General features: G+C 34.3%; 1 long non-coding RNA gene across 8 annotated transcripts; it reads left to right on the forward strand.

Moving 5' to 3' along the window:
- Nucleotides 1-8,369: 8,369 nt before the first annotated feature.
- LOC110803386 (uncharacterized) lies at nt 8,370-12,762 on the forward strand. Of its 8 annotated transcripts, XR_008927788.1 has the most exons (9): nt 8,370-8,563; nt 8,653-8,755; nt 9,060-9,164; nt 9,935-9,988; nt 10,586-10,802; nt 10,910-11,055; nt 11,152-11,222; nt 11,692-11,848; nt 12,494-12,762. It is a non-coding gene; the product is annotated as an uncharacterized lncRNA (long non-coding RNA). The 8 variants fall into 8 exon arrangements; XR_008927785.1 differs by lacking the exon at nt 9,935-9,988 and having other exon boundaries at nt 8,377-8,563; nt 10,907-11,055; XR_008927789.1 differs by lacking the exon at nt 9,935-9,988 and having other exon boundaries at nt 8,377-8,563; nt 10,907-10,952.
- Nucleotides 12,763-14,793: the final 2,031 nt, after the last annotated feature.

Below are 14,793 nucleotides of genomic sequence, written 5' to 3' on the forward strand. Positions count from 1 at the left end.
TCACCTCTCTTCCTTCTCTTAGAGTTCTCAGTTTCCATGGGAGGAGCACAGTCAGAAAATATTGGGTCATTCTCATCAAAACCATCACCATCACAAATCTCCAAGTCCATATCAAGCTCATCATCCCCCTGAACATCCTTGACACCAAGTGGAGCAAGCTCCAGTGGGTCAAAATCCGGCAGAATATCCTCATAGGGTTGAACTGCAGGAGGATTGAGAGTAATGGTGTCTCCAGTAGACACTTGAAAATCCTGCAGACCCTGAAAGCTGTTGGCAAGGGGAATGACAGGCAAACCAGCACCCAACCCTTGAGAAGGGGAGTGTAAAGGTCTAGTCTGGACAGGAGGAGGATGATGATAAGGCTTGGCATGGGACTTCCTTGTATTACTCCTGGGCTTGGCTCTTCTTCTTGGCACCACAGCCAGCCAGTCAGAAGGAGTGGCTTGTCCTCCACTATCCCCAGGCATCCCCATGGACAGTTTTGCCTCATCCAGCTGAGCCACAACCAGCTCAAGACAGGGAGGAGGCCTCTTAGGACAAGCATTCAGAAAGTGGTTTGGATCACCACAGAGAGGGCAAACCTCCCAAACACCTTCATAAGACAGAAAGTACTCCTGGATATCATAACCAAAGTTAAGAGTGATAGACCTAGGCACAGGCTTGGTTATATTAAGGTTGAGACAGACTCTAGCAAACTGACCCTTTTCAGTGTTTTCAGAAGTGAATTTATCAAGTTTGATGGGTTGACCTACACAACTGGCAATCTGGTTTAGGTAGTGCCAAGTCCAGTACTCAGTAGGGAGAAAGGGGATTTTCACCCATTGATCCACATGGGTAATGGAGCTAAACTGAGCTTTGAAGGAGGCTCTCCAAGGCAAAAGAACAAAATTAAGACCCTGCACAAACCAAGGTCTACCCTCCCAAACCTCATCCTTGTCAAGGGGGTTAGAAAATTTGATGAGAAACCAACCATTCCCAATGAACCTAAGAGAAACCTCACCCCTTAAAAAAGACCAGTCTTTCTTCATCCTAGCTATAACAGCAGCCTGAGGCACAAATTCCCCCCATACTTTCCCAAACAGACAGGATGCTTCCATAAGCTTGACTTGCTCATTGTCAAGTTTAGGGGCATCTAAGGTGATGGTGGCACTATTCGAACCAGGAACCTGTGGTGCATTACTGTGTGAACTGTCCTTAGGTGGGGGATTGGAATCATGATTAAGACTGATACCTCCCAAGAGAAAGGAGCTATGGGTGGGGTGGCTGAAGAAGCTGGAAGAACCTGGATCACTAGGTAAGCTGGTAGGTTGAGATTCATTGGAAACTGGAGAAGGGTTCTTCTTAAGAAGTGAGGCATAGCTAGACACTACAGGGTTGTTAGACATTAAAACCCAAAGACGAGGACTGAAACTGGGAATTTTCACTAAAATTTGGAAGTTTAATCTTGCAAACACACAAAGAGAAAATACTGAGCTAAACTGATGAAGACTGGAAAACGTGGAGAAGATGCTACTACTGAGGAAAAAAGACCAGTATTTATAGGCTTGATATAAAGACTTAAGAAAACTAATGGTTGCAAGAAAAAACCACATCAGATTGAAAACAACCACAGAAGGATCTAGAAAGCCAGAAATAAATTGCAGCAACTGAGTAATCATCACACAGCTAAAATCGAAACACAAACCAACAAAAAGCAAGCATTGAAAAAACGCGAACCCAAGTAATAAATGACAGAATTGGAGTGAAAAGGCAAAGAAGAGTATAGAGAAGGACTTCCCTGCGACATTTTTTGAAAAAAGAAGAAATCTTAGTGCTCCTGCAAATGGATAAGCTCCTCCATTGGCCCAAACAGGACGGTAAAAATGCATTAGTGGAGTAAAACCTTTAATTAACCCCATTAAATCATCATTATTGTTGAAAAACCCAAGATCTAGTGACTCAGCATCGATCTCCACCTTTGGATCAATCTTGCCTTGCTGAAGAAGGCAATCTGAAGGTCGGAAAAGAGGAAGAACACCTCGATACAAACGAGGCACCAAACTGCTGCCAAGGAAGCCATAATTACCCCTATTAAAGCTTAGTCTAGAGATTTTTTGGGGAATCTCATTCCGGTAAGAGGACAAGGAGGAAGACGAAGAGTTTTGCAAGGCAAAACTTAGATCTGTGAACAATTTGAGCTTGAGAAGGGGGCTAGACCAACCTAGGGTTTTCACTCTCTCTCTAGAAAACTTAGGCCTCTCATGTTTCTTTTTTTTTCTCTCTCTTTTCATTTTTTAAAAAAATGCTGCTAAGTAGAATATGCAATGCATATACTCAGTATTACTCCGTATTAATTTTGTCAATGCGTATTAATATACAATACATATACTCAGTATTATTTTTTTTAATGTTTTTTTTTGAGGGAACAGTATTATTAATTTTGTCATTGCATATTTACACTTTAATTAGTTGCGCTATATAAATATACTTCTATGTCTTTTTTTTAGGGAAATATAATCTTATACGTAGTAGGTAGGCATCATCTTATGATTTCATTTATTGGCAAGATAATTAGAATTACTATTTTAATTTGTGAGTATGTCGTCATCTTTCATTCCAATGCAACGTAACACCAATAGTACAGGAAGTGATAAATCCAAGGAAATCAATATTTTTCAAAGTTGATTTCCTTGGAAGAAGTGAAATTCTTCCTTGGATTTATCATTTGCCCAATAGTACAGTGTTACTATTTGAGCATCCGTAGATATCAACCAATAGCAGAGCCATAAATTTTAAGTCGGCCTTTTGACATTTAATAAATTAAATACTTATCTACTCCTTATTAATTAACAAATATAAGGTTGTATGACTTTTTTTTATCAATGACTTAATTTGTTTATCAAAAAAAATTAACAAGTACAAGGTATAAAAGTTTTTTTTAATAGAAAAATAATTAGGAGGTCGGTTTCATTGAGTCATAGTAGTTTCACGGTTTCACCACTGATACAACTAACTTAGTTAATAAAGTATTAAAGGTGGTATCTCTATTCTATAAGGGAAGAGCTGAGGGCGTTTACCTAAAGACACTTTTGGTGTCCCCTATCTCAAAGACTAAACTACCCTCCCCACTTTCACAATTTTATTCAACTCAAAATTCGATTATTTAGTGATTTCCAGTCAGTAACAAATCAAAAAGCTTTAATTACTCCGTCGTTTCAAAGCAAAGAAGCAAATCAAAGCTTATATTAGGAAACCCACATATATTACGCATACATATTCTGGAGAAGTCAAACAAAATATATCACAGCTTTAAAAATTACCCAGCAATTCACGCACAAAACAACCTGTCAAATTTACAATCCCAGAAATCTCTCATTTTCTCCAAATAACACAATAAAGTCAGTCAAAACGCCTAAATCAAAGAACAATAAAGGCCTTAACAAAACGCCTAAAATCAAAGAGCAGTAAAGGTCTCCATAATTTCACAAATTAATTCACTTAGAAAACGCCTAAAATCAAAGAGCCTTTAAAAGCCTCCAAAATTTCACAACTTAATTCAACAAAACGCCTAAAATTAAAGAGCTATAAAACCCAATAATTTTCCCCAAACAATTAACGAACTAGACAAACTAATACAAAAAAACACACTATAAATCTTGGAATAATCGCCATCGCCATGCCGAGGGATACCATCTCCGCCATTTTCTTCATCTTCTTAATCCTCTTTTCACTCAACACTTCTATATCGTCACTTTCGATCTGGGGTTCCGATTTCATCGGCAACCTTATCCTCCATTGTTTTCGCAACTGTTAAAACTTGAATCTCCAGAATCTGTAGAAATTCGATTGAATTGATTTGTAGGTGGTTGGTGGTTGTGCCAATTTTGTTGTTGTTGTTAGTACCGACAAAGAGGAGAGACTCGAGGGGGTGAGTTAGCAAAATAGGTGAGAGATAGGAGGGGATTATAATCACCTTGCTTCAGATATGAGGAGAGACTAGAGAGCAACGAAAGGTGAGATAGGTATGATTCTTTGGATTCTCCGTCTTTTAGTGAAACTAGCAACCACAATTATACCCGTCAAAGATACAGTCTCCCAAATAAGAATTCATGGTAAACTTCTTAATATTATATTATGAGGGTAGTTTAGTCAAAATCTAATAAATTTGTTAAAGTTCTCTAAAAAACCTAAAAAGGGAAAATGCGGGGGATTAGGGGCTTTTATTTTGCGCAAAATACCGATGTCACATAAACATAAGGAGTATATGCAATTTGTTTAAAATATAGCCACAGAAAGAAACCTTCATGATATTCTTAAATTACTCCTTACTACGTATTATTTAGTGACTATCATTTTTAAATTTATTAATTAAGTATCTAAATTAATCCTTAAGTTATTGTTTCGACTTTCCATATTTAACAAAAGTGGTAATAACAATACAATATGATCTTGCACAATAATTGTTAGATGATTTAACTACCGAAATAAAATCATTATTTCAACGGGTTTTAATTTACTCTAACTATATAATCTTCTGAATTAATTAGCTCATTATAGTTAAACATTAAAATATACTTTTTTACATTTATGCAGCCTAACTGACGCAATCGGGGCATGGAAAAAGTATTCTCAACCTTCGGAAAGCAAAGTTTTTTTTGTGGGTGCTACATCCACCGATTGGAGATTTTAATCATGATTCTTATAATGTTAGTTATGTGTTGCACATGGATAGGCGGAGGAGTACATTGCGAGGAGAAAAAAGTGAAACACACTATTTTTTATGTTTTTAATTACTTTACTTTGGTACCAAGATTTTTTTTTTGTTATGTAAGGACATGAGTATTACACTTTTACTATTTAGATTGCAAGTTTGACGTTTTATATGCCATCACTGTTTTAAAATATGAAATTTGTGAATTATGTTTTAGTGCCTAATATTTGTTATGATTAGTTATAATTACAAAATTTTAAGTTTTTATAATATTTCGCACACATTACGTGCATATAAGACTAGTTTCATTCGAACCCAACGCATCACCAAAATAATTTTACTATTTGAGCATCTTATTTACGAACTATTATTAGATGCTCAATCTGGTAATGATGGCATAATATATGTTTAATTATGTCAATATCCTATTGGTTAGCTAATCGCTAAAGACGAAATACTTTGATTTTATGCAAATGTACATCTTGTCATCTTCTACCATGTGACACCATTTTTACTGTACGTTTAACTTGTCTTTAACCTTCATTACATTTTTTTTGGGGATATACACATTAATTACGTGTTGACGATGCAATTTGCTAGATTTCGTATGTGACCAAATCAAATATAATACAAGTATATTCTCTGTCTTTTCCAAACATATTGAAAATTATAGATTTTTTTGGAATAAGGTGCACCATCTCACATAACAAACTCACATGCTTATTCATGTGAAGAGCGTATGAGTATGAAAAAGAAAGGGGATATTATAGCCCTGTTTGGTTAGAAGTTGTTATCTGATAGTTGATTTGACTATCTGTTAGAGGTTAGCGGTTTGCATTAGCTGATTTGACTAGCTGGTTGCATTAGCTGTTTGTGTAAAAGTATTTGGTAAATTAGCTGATAGTTGTTAGCTGTTTAATATGTGAAATGACCATTAAGGACATTGACATTGACATACTTTGTTTCTTATTAATATTAGACAAATATTTTATTGTGTTAATTTTTTTCTCTTTATATTTTTCTAATAAACATTGACTAAATAAAATAAATTTATATTAAAAAGAAAATTATTCTTAATTTAAATTTTGTAATAATATATATTTTTAAAATAGAGAAATATTACTAATGATATTTCAAGCATGATTGCAATATACTTCAATTGCTTCAAAGTACTAATATAAAATTTAGGAAATTTTGTGAAACGGTACCTTAATGTTTGGATGTTTGTGAATTACTACCTTATAAAACATTTTTTATATTTTCCTACCTTATAAGTTTTATATGTTTAAGTAACACTACCTTGTAACAGAAAACGTTAAATCTCTCCGTTTGTGAACCATATCCCAACGACTTTATACCATTTCTCTTTCCTCTTTGTCAATCTCTGTTCTTTACTTCTCTTTCTCAATTTTTGTCATCTCATTTCTCAATTTCTACTCTTTCTCAATCTCTGTTATCTTTAAAGAGCTTCATATCTTTACTTTTTTTTTCAGAGAAAACATCTGCTTTTCTGAAGCCGGTGAAACTCGTGAAAGGTTCATTCTTATAAGCTCTGTTTTACAATATGTTATTGGCCCACATATCAATTTCTTTGATTCTGAAGGAGGAGAAGATGCATAAAAATCCAAAAACATATACGAAGTATAAAATTACTCACCTAAATTTAGGGGGTTTTTATTCGACGTCCTCAATCGCTAAAAACGCCCGCGTATTTATGGTGAAAGGACGTTTTTACCCTTTTAAAGAAAATTACCCCCTATCTCCAATCACCCTTCCCCTTCACGTTTTTTTAATTTTTTTTTTGAATCAAAATTAATGTATAAACAAATAAAAATTTTAGGAAAATTTGGTAATATTAATCCAACCTTTGGCCGGTTTTCTTTTATTAATCCCACCTACGACATATTTTTTAATAATCCCACCTTTACTACCCAACGACTTTTATTGGGCTTAAGTGACCGATAACTGGTGAAAAAATCATCGAGATGGTGATGAATTGATGATGATGACTGAATACATCTAGAGAGAGTACTTCCACGTAGGGATATATTACCGGCGATAATAGGTTTATGACGTGTTGGGCCCAATAAAAGACGTTGGGTGGTAAAGGTGGGATTATTAAAAAATATGTCGTAAGTGGGCTTAATAAAAGAAAATCGGCAAAAGGTTGGATTAATATTACCAAATTTTCCAAAATTTTAAACTACAATTTTTAAATAAATACTTCTAACAATTTTATTTTATTTCAATTATATTAATTATGAAATTCAGTAATTATTCAATTCTTTTTTTTTGGCAACACTTTTTAAAATATTCGAAATTAAAAACGAAATAATAAACTATTTTTTTATTCGTTTTTATCTAGCACGAAAAAAAATGAATTAAAAAAAATTAATTCATTTTTTAAAAAACACAAGGGCCGCCCGGAATTGGCGGCCCGGACCATGGTTTGTTCACCCGGAATTGGCGGCACGGACCATGGTTGGTCCACCCAGAATTCGCGGCCCGAACCATGGTTGGTCCACCCGGAATTGGCAGCACTGACCATGGTTGGTCCACCCGAAATTGGTGGCCCGAACCATGGTTGGTCCACCCGGAATTGGCGGCCCAGCCATGGTTCGGGCCGCCAATTCCTGGTGGACCAACCATGGTTCGAGTCGCCAATTCTGGGTGGACCAACCATGGTCCGAGCCGCCAATTCCGGGCGGCTCTTTTTTTTTTTTTTTAAAATGATCTTTTTTCTCGTCAGGTAAAAACGAATGTAATAATAAAAAAAAAAATTAGTTTATTATTTCGTTTTTTATTTCGGATATTTAAAAAAGTGTTGCCAAAAAAGAATTGAATAAATACAGAATTTTTTAATTAAAATAATTAATATAATTGAAAAAAAAAATTGTTAGAATTTCTTGTTTAAAAAATGTATTTGTTTATATATTAATTTCGATTAAAAAAAAGTTTAAAAATGTGAAGGGGAAGGGTGAAGGGGAGGGGATAATTTTCTTTAGAAGGGTAAAATTGTCCTTTCACCATAAATACGAGGGCGTTTTTAGCGATTGAGGACGTCGAATAGCGATACACTAAATTTAAGCATGTTGTATACATATTCCATGCATAAAAATCCAAAAACATATACGAAGTATAAAATTACTCACCTAAATTTAAGCATGTTGTATACATATTCCTAAAATCAGCAAAAATCACGAAAAGGGGGCATGCATGAGAATATCTACCAACGAAATATATGACATGAAAAAAAAATCCGTGAAAAATTCATAGAAAATGTATTGATCCCCGCTGTTACAAATTACACATACATCCAAGAAATTATAAAATCGAAAAAAATGTAACAAACCCAGAATTGAATTTTACGAATTTCACAACAGACAACAAATTTTCTTGATTATTGCAAGAAACCCAGGAAAAAAGAGGAGAGAGAAAGAGGGGGATTGATTAACCTCGCAGATTTCATTAATGAGGTAACCGATACTACATAAACGAGCAAATGTAACGGTTTAATGCAACGGTTAAAGCTAATGCAACGGGTCGTTGCAATGGTTTATGTTATTGCAACGACAAGTGCAACGGTTGTGACTATTGCAATGGTTAGGTGCAACGGTTAGATATATTGCAACGGTTTGGCGCAACGTCAAATTAGAGACCGTTGAATTAGGAGTTCAAATGCAACAACTCTTTTAGCTATTGCAATGGAGGCTAGTTTATTAATTAAAAAATTGCGAGAAAACCCTATCTTAGGCAAGCACCAAAATTGAAGCCTCCCTTTCGGCCTTTCCCACTCACATAACCCCATTGCTCCCACTCGCCACTCCCGTTGTGAAGCTCCAGCACCTCGCCGCTCGCTGCTAACTCGATATGGTCTTTCCTTTTCTCTCCCCTTTGCGATTTCAATTTCTCAGTTTTATTTTTGATTTCCCTAGTGTAATTTTCTTTTCTCTAAGCTGTAGATTAAATCGTTTTGTTTGAAGTTAAGTTGACGAACGTCGATTGCGGCTAACCCTATAAATTTTCAATGAATAAAATTGAATCTCAACCTTCGAATATTACGAGGTAATTTCTTACAATTCTGTTCATCAATTTCTTAATTGTTATAAAAATTGATTTATTGATTAATTTTCTTGGTTTTAGGGTTAACAATTCGATTTGAGTTAGTACATAGATTGTGTTTAAAGAATTTCAGATTTTGTTCAAACAAGTTTATGGGGTTTTAGGTTTTAAGTTTAATGGGTTTTTCAAAATTGGTGAATTCAAACAGCAATTTAATGAAATTTCGAATTTCGATTTGTATTATTGTTCTTTATATCTTTTTCATGACTTTGCCTGATAGTTTTAATCAATTCGATTGTCTTTTAAGGGTGAATTAAGTGTTATCCCAGACTAGGAACAAAACAAAGCTAAAAACTCAAGTGCCCTAACCAGAAAATCAAGTCAATCAATTCAGACCTTCAGAACTTGCAAGGTATTTCTCTTTTTTCGGTCACTCTTTAGTCGGTTTCAGCTTATAATTAACCTCTTTATGAGTGTGTTACTCTGTTGTAGTTATTGAACTAGGACTAAAAAATCACTTGATTTGGAATTTTGGCTATGGTTTATACCCTCCTCTATAAGGTGGTGATGCTATTGACCTATTGTAGACAAGCTACTATAATTTCTTCTCTTTCTTTGCTCGTTCTTTTGTTTCTTAGACTTCATAGATTGTGTAACTTATTCTTTGGCATGGCAATCATGTTTCCATGGGTTAACAAGAAGGGTGACAATATTTAATCAAGAAGGGCGAATTTAATTTCGCCTTTGTACAAATTACCGGAGTCTTTATTTTGTTAATTTGACTATTTCTAGTTCATCATTATTTGCTCGAATTCAATTTAGTTACTTATTTTTGTGTTTTTTTTGCTGGCATTTGGTGAATTGTTTTGACTATTTCTAGTTCATCATTGTTTGCTCGAATTCAATGTAGTTACTTATTTTTGTGTTTTTTTTTGTTGGTATTTGGTTGAATTGTTTTGCATTATTTGTATATTTATGATTTATATTCGTTTATTTTAATATTTAGGAATCATGAAATTAATACGTGTTGAAATGTGTTGATTTAAATTTCATATGTATACTCCAATTAGACAATGATAATTCAAATTTTATTTAGCAAATAACATTTTATTCTGTTAAATACTATAGTATGAAATTATATGTCCTGGAGAAATAGAAGCATTTAATTGTGCTAATATTCAGGCAATATTATCAATGTTTGGAGAGATGTACAACATTCAGCCAATATTGATACAGGTAGTAATTGTTAGACTCGGCTATTATATGATTCTCCTCTTTTTGATCCACATTCTGTTGCCAAGTGTCTGTATCCGATCCTTATACTGGTATTGAGGATCCAAAAATGGTACTTGAGAATGATCATATTGGTTATTAGTCCCAGCATTACATAATATCTAATTCCTCGAACACGAATTAGTACCTAGCAATTACTTAGTGAATGTGTTCCCAAACCCAATCTCTTGTTGGAAATTAGGTAACATTCTTCAGTATCCTTGGGAATGTCAGAATTTATAAATTGGAAAAACGTATCCATAAAGTTGAACCACCAAATATACATCCTTAAAACGTATCCATATAGTTGAACCGCCAAATATACATCGTGGTGGTAGTCTGGTAGACAAGTAATTTATTTGAATACAGAGTATTATCATTTGAGTTTATGATTCTCCTATTTTTTGTTAGTTGAAAGGATCTTTCCTATTTAGTCTGATACTACCCTTTTGCACTACAATTTCACTAATTACCTCTTCAGTCTTGCGTAATCTGGTTCGGGAAGTCGTAACAAACTAACAACCTTACCTAATTTGGATGGTTCCTTCTTCTTTTTTGCAGAGTGTCTCTACAGATTTCTACATATCTAACGAAAACTCAGGTATCCGAAATTTGGTACAAGCTGGATGTGGATGTAGTCATTTAGACTCATGCCCCTTATCGTTGAGAGCAATCTTGTGTACACAAGTAAACACAGAATTCTATCCCCCGACTTGACAAAAAGGCTGGCAGACAGAAACCTCGCAACCAACTCTCGGGTGATACGCCTTGAAAAAGGGTAATTCCTACATTCTCCTCTTCTTTAATTTCCCCTTTTTAGTACTCATGTCTTAACTCAAGTGCTTAAGGAAATCTACCTGGTTGTTATCATCTATATATAAGAAGGTGATTGTGCTACTGTCAAGGCAATTAGGCGTGCTGCATAGAGGTGGTGATTATATTGGCATTACATTTCTGCTGTACATTTGAATCCCAAGAATTTTGAATCCAATTTGCGAGCTCAGAGTTCACATTGCCATTTTCTCTTACGGGTCAGTTTTATCAATTTGGCATTACATTTTTTCTGTACATTTGAATTTGCACATTTCCATTGGTTTTGATGAATGATTTTATTTTAATTTTTTCAGGAGATTGATCGGTAACTATGGATGAATTTATGGTTTGCAAATCTATAACTGCACCATCTACTACTATGCCTGTAAGCTCAATCTTTGAGTTCGTTTTGGTTTTTGGTTTGATCTTTTTATTATTATCGAAAATGAGTTAGGTTTTGTTTTTTCCATTTGGAGTTCTGTAGAATTGGATAGGCTTTGTTCTGAATCGGAAAACTTTGTATTGTGATTAGTTTCCGACTTTTTAACTAGTTAGTGTTTCACATTTCTCAAAGTTGGCGTTCCTTAGTTTTGGTGTTAGTAACTTAAATATATGTTACTTCGTATTTGTTTAGAAATGTGTATTTGATTGTTGTTTTGGTGTAGTCATGGATTTTATGTGTGGAAAACAGGTTTAAAAAATCTTGCATTTAGTGGTATATCAGTTTATAGGGAAATGCTGCTGAAATTTGTTTGGAAATTTGAAAACATGTTTAGAATCTGCCTCATTATTGATAATTGTGTGCGTCCTTGATAATTGACTTAGAGTTTTTGCATCTCCATGTTGTTATGTAGGGGATGGTTTTGAGAAAAGAAGAAGAGGATTTTATGTTAAATATCAACTACTTTGAGAGATTAAGATTTAACATCATTTTCAGAATTGGAATACGTTGGTAATGTTGGAGCGTTGGTCATTGCGTTTTAATGAGATTGGAGAACAAGACTCCTCAAGGTATTGCACTTTTTATTCATCTTTCTTGAACTTCTACTAATTTGATAAACTTGTTAGCTTACTGTTGTATTGTACTATCTTTAAAGACTCCGGTTGACATATTTTCAGTGTTGTTGATTAAGATAGAAAGAAAACATGCGTCATTTTTCAGAAACTACAGTTTCACTACGTGTTCATTGGAAATTTCTTTTGCAAGACCGATCACTGGTTTACTTAAGATTATATACAGAAGAGAGTTGAGATTACTACATTTTAAAGAATATGCTTTTCTCTTTAATTCTATTTATTTTATGTTTACTTTGCTGCTGATAATTATTTGTTTCATTTGCAACTTTTGGTTTTCTTGTTGTCTTGTAAATTGAAACTTTGATCGACTAAGTTAAAAATTCTTGTTGAGTTAGAGAATTTTTTATAAGGTCTGTTCTTTTTATTTGGGTTATGTGTCTCATATTTGTATTTAATGTTCTATTCTAGTGTCATTATAAAGTTCTGGGTGTTATGTCAAAAAAAAAAAAAAAAAAGTTCTGGGTGTTGGATAATTTAGCAGTGAATGAAGTCATTTTTTCTGGTGCATGTGTGTACGGAGGTAATATTAGTAAGTGTATTATTTTCTAATAATGTTTATTTAATTGTTTGTTTGTATAGGTACATGATGAACTACATGGTGTAGCCGTGTAGAGGAGGAAGAATGTTATGATTATTGAAATGCCATTTTTAGTGGAGGATCAGACTCAAAAGTTGGTGTTTAAATTATGTAGTGATCTTTATTTTATAGGTTGAATATTTAGGTGATTACTTAGGTTCTATATATCATAGGTTAGGCTTATTTTGGCGAAGCTTTGTTTGCAAGATCGTACAACAATGTAAATTAACTATAGATATTTTATATAATGAGAATATTTTTTTTATTTTTACTTAGTTTTGTTAATGTTGTTTGTCATTGTGTGTTATCGATTGTTTTATTTGTTGAGACATTTAAATTAAATATTTTTACCTCGATAATAATAATGCAACGGTTAAAGTAATAAAATGTGTGTTGCATTAAACTTGATGGGCGTTGCATTAGCAGTAAAATAGCATTGCATTAGATCAAATGCAACGGTCTATGGCTGATAGCAAGGATCGTTGCATTAGGTACAATCAACTGTTACAATAGGTCCTACTGCAACGGTTGATTGGAGATGATAGCTTACTGTTGCGTTTGGTGAAAATAATCGTGGCAATAAACCTAATGCAACGGCAGCAACAGCAACGATTGGAAAACCGTTGCAGTCTATTGCAACAGTTTTTGGACATATTGTAACGGTTTTTAGGGGTTGCATTTGCTCGTTTATGTAGTAGTGCGAAGAAAAACCCAGAAGAGCAAATGAGGAATTGGTGCCATTTTGGTCTGCTTGTCAATCTGATTCCAAAAAGAGACCTTACTTGTTCTTCATTGTTGTTCTTCATCTTTTCCTACTTCCCAAAAACCCAGAAATTAACGAAAATTTTTGATTGGGTATGAAATATTGAAATGATTATACTCGAATTTTTTATTATTATTGCTATTTTACAATGGATATATTCAACGAACAAAAAATTGGGATGAATTATGAATTTCCCCGGTCTCTCTGACATGGGGTTTGGTTCTCTGTTTTATAGAGAAAGAGAGTAAAAGTAGTTATGAGTTGAGGAGTTTCTGAAGGGGAAGTTTCCATCAGTTCCTCCTCAGAATCAGTGTCTTTTATCTTTCTCGTCCCCTGCATTTTGAGAAATGAGAGGACAAACATGGAGAAATTAGTAGAGAACAGGGATTGAGAAAGAGTAAAGAGAAATGGAATAGAGTCGTTGGGATGGGGCCCACAAACGGAGAGATTTAACGTTTTCTGTTACAAGGTAGTGTTACTAAAACATATCAAACTTATAAGGTAGAAAAATATAAAAATGTTTTTTTAAGGTAGTAATTCACAAAACGTCCAAACATTAAGGTAGTGTTTCACAAAATTTCCTAAAATTTATTACAACAAAAAACGAATCTAGTAAATAAGGTGAAATGAAAAAAAAGTGTGAGTAATGTTTTTAGGAGAAAAATATGTAGGGTACCACGGTTGATAGTCGTTGTAATTATAAGCAATAGTAGGACAAAATAGTACTTTTCAACCACTTTCTCAAACCTCTAATTGTAAAAAGCTCTTATATTGAGCTTTTTCAAAATGAGCTTTTTCACCCCAAAACTATCTTCCAATCCTCTCCTAACCAAACACTCCCTATTAGCTTTTTCTAAAAGTCAAACCTCTAATTCACCCCAAAAAAGCTATTTTTCCCTCAAACCTCTTCTAACCAAACACCCCCATATGTCTTTCATTTTTACGTTATGCATTTATGCAATGTTAGCTATTGATATTTCTTGATGTGGCCTATTTGGGGAATTCCACCATGAACCTACCAAAGAACGACACATAACCCTTACATGTTAGGCATGCACACATCCATGTAACGAACTTTTCCAGAAAAGTAACAATAGAGGCCCAAAGACTATCTACATCAGGCCCACAATGAAAAGGCACACTAAGCCCTTACATCCACTAAGGACACATGTCCCCATCTCTGAGGTCAGCCAATCATATAGCTAGGGTTTGGGACCAACTCCCAAAAACTCTAGTCCTATAAATAGTTCAGATCGCAAAGTGAAAGGGGCATTCAATTCATTCCCACCTACCTTAAACTATTCTTTCTCTACCTTCTTTCTACAAATTGCTTCTCTCTCTAGCGTATACTTACTTAGGCATCGGAGGGAATATTCCTATGGGAATAATCTTGTTTTGCAGGTTGCAGGAAGATTGTGCCAGCGCATACTTGATACCTCCGAGGAAAGGGTGACACATCAACACCAACAAAGTTCCCAAAACATTTGGCGCCATCTGTGGGGAGGTATAGTATCATGGTGGAACTGCAATCTGACGGCG

The sequence above is a fragment of the Spinacia oleracea genome, chromosome 2, assembly GCF_020520425.1.
Source record: "Spinacia oleracea cultivar Varoflay chromosome 2, BTI_SOV_V1, whole genome shotgun sequence".
Lineage (NCBI taxonomy): Eukaryota > Viridiplantae > Streptophyta > Magnoliopsida > Caryophyllales > Amaranthaceae > Spinacia > Spinacia oleracea.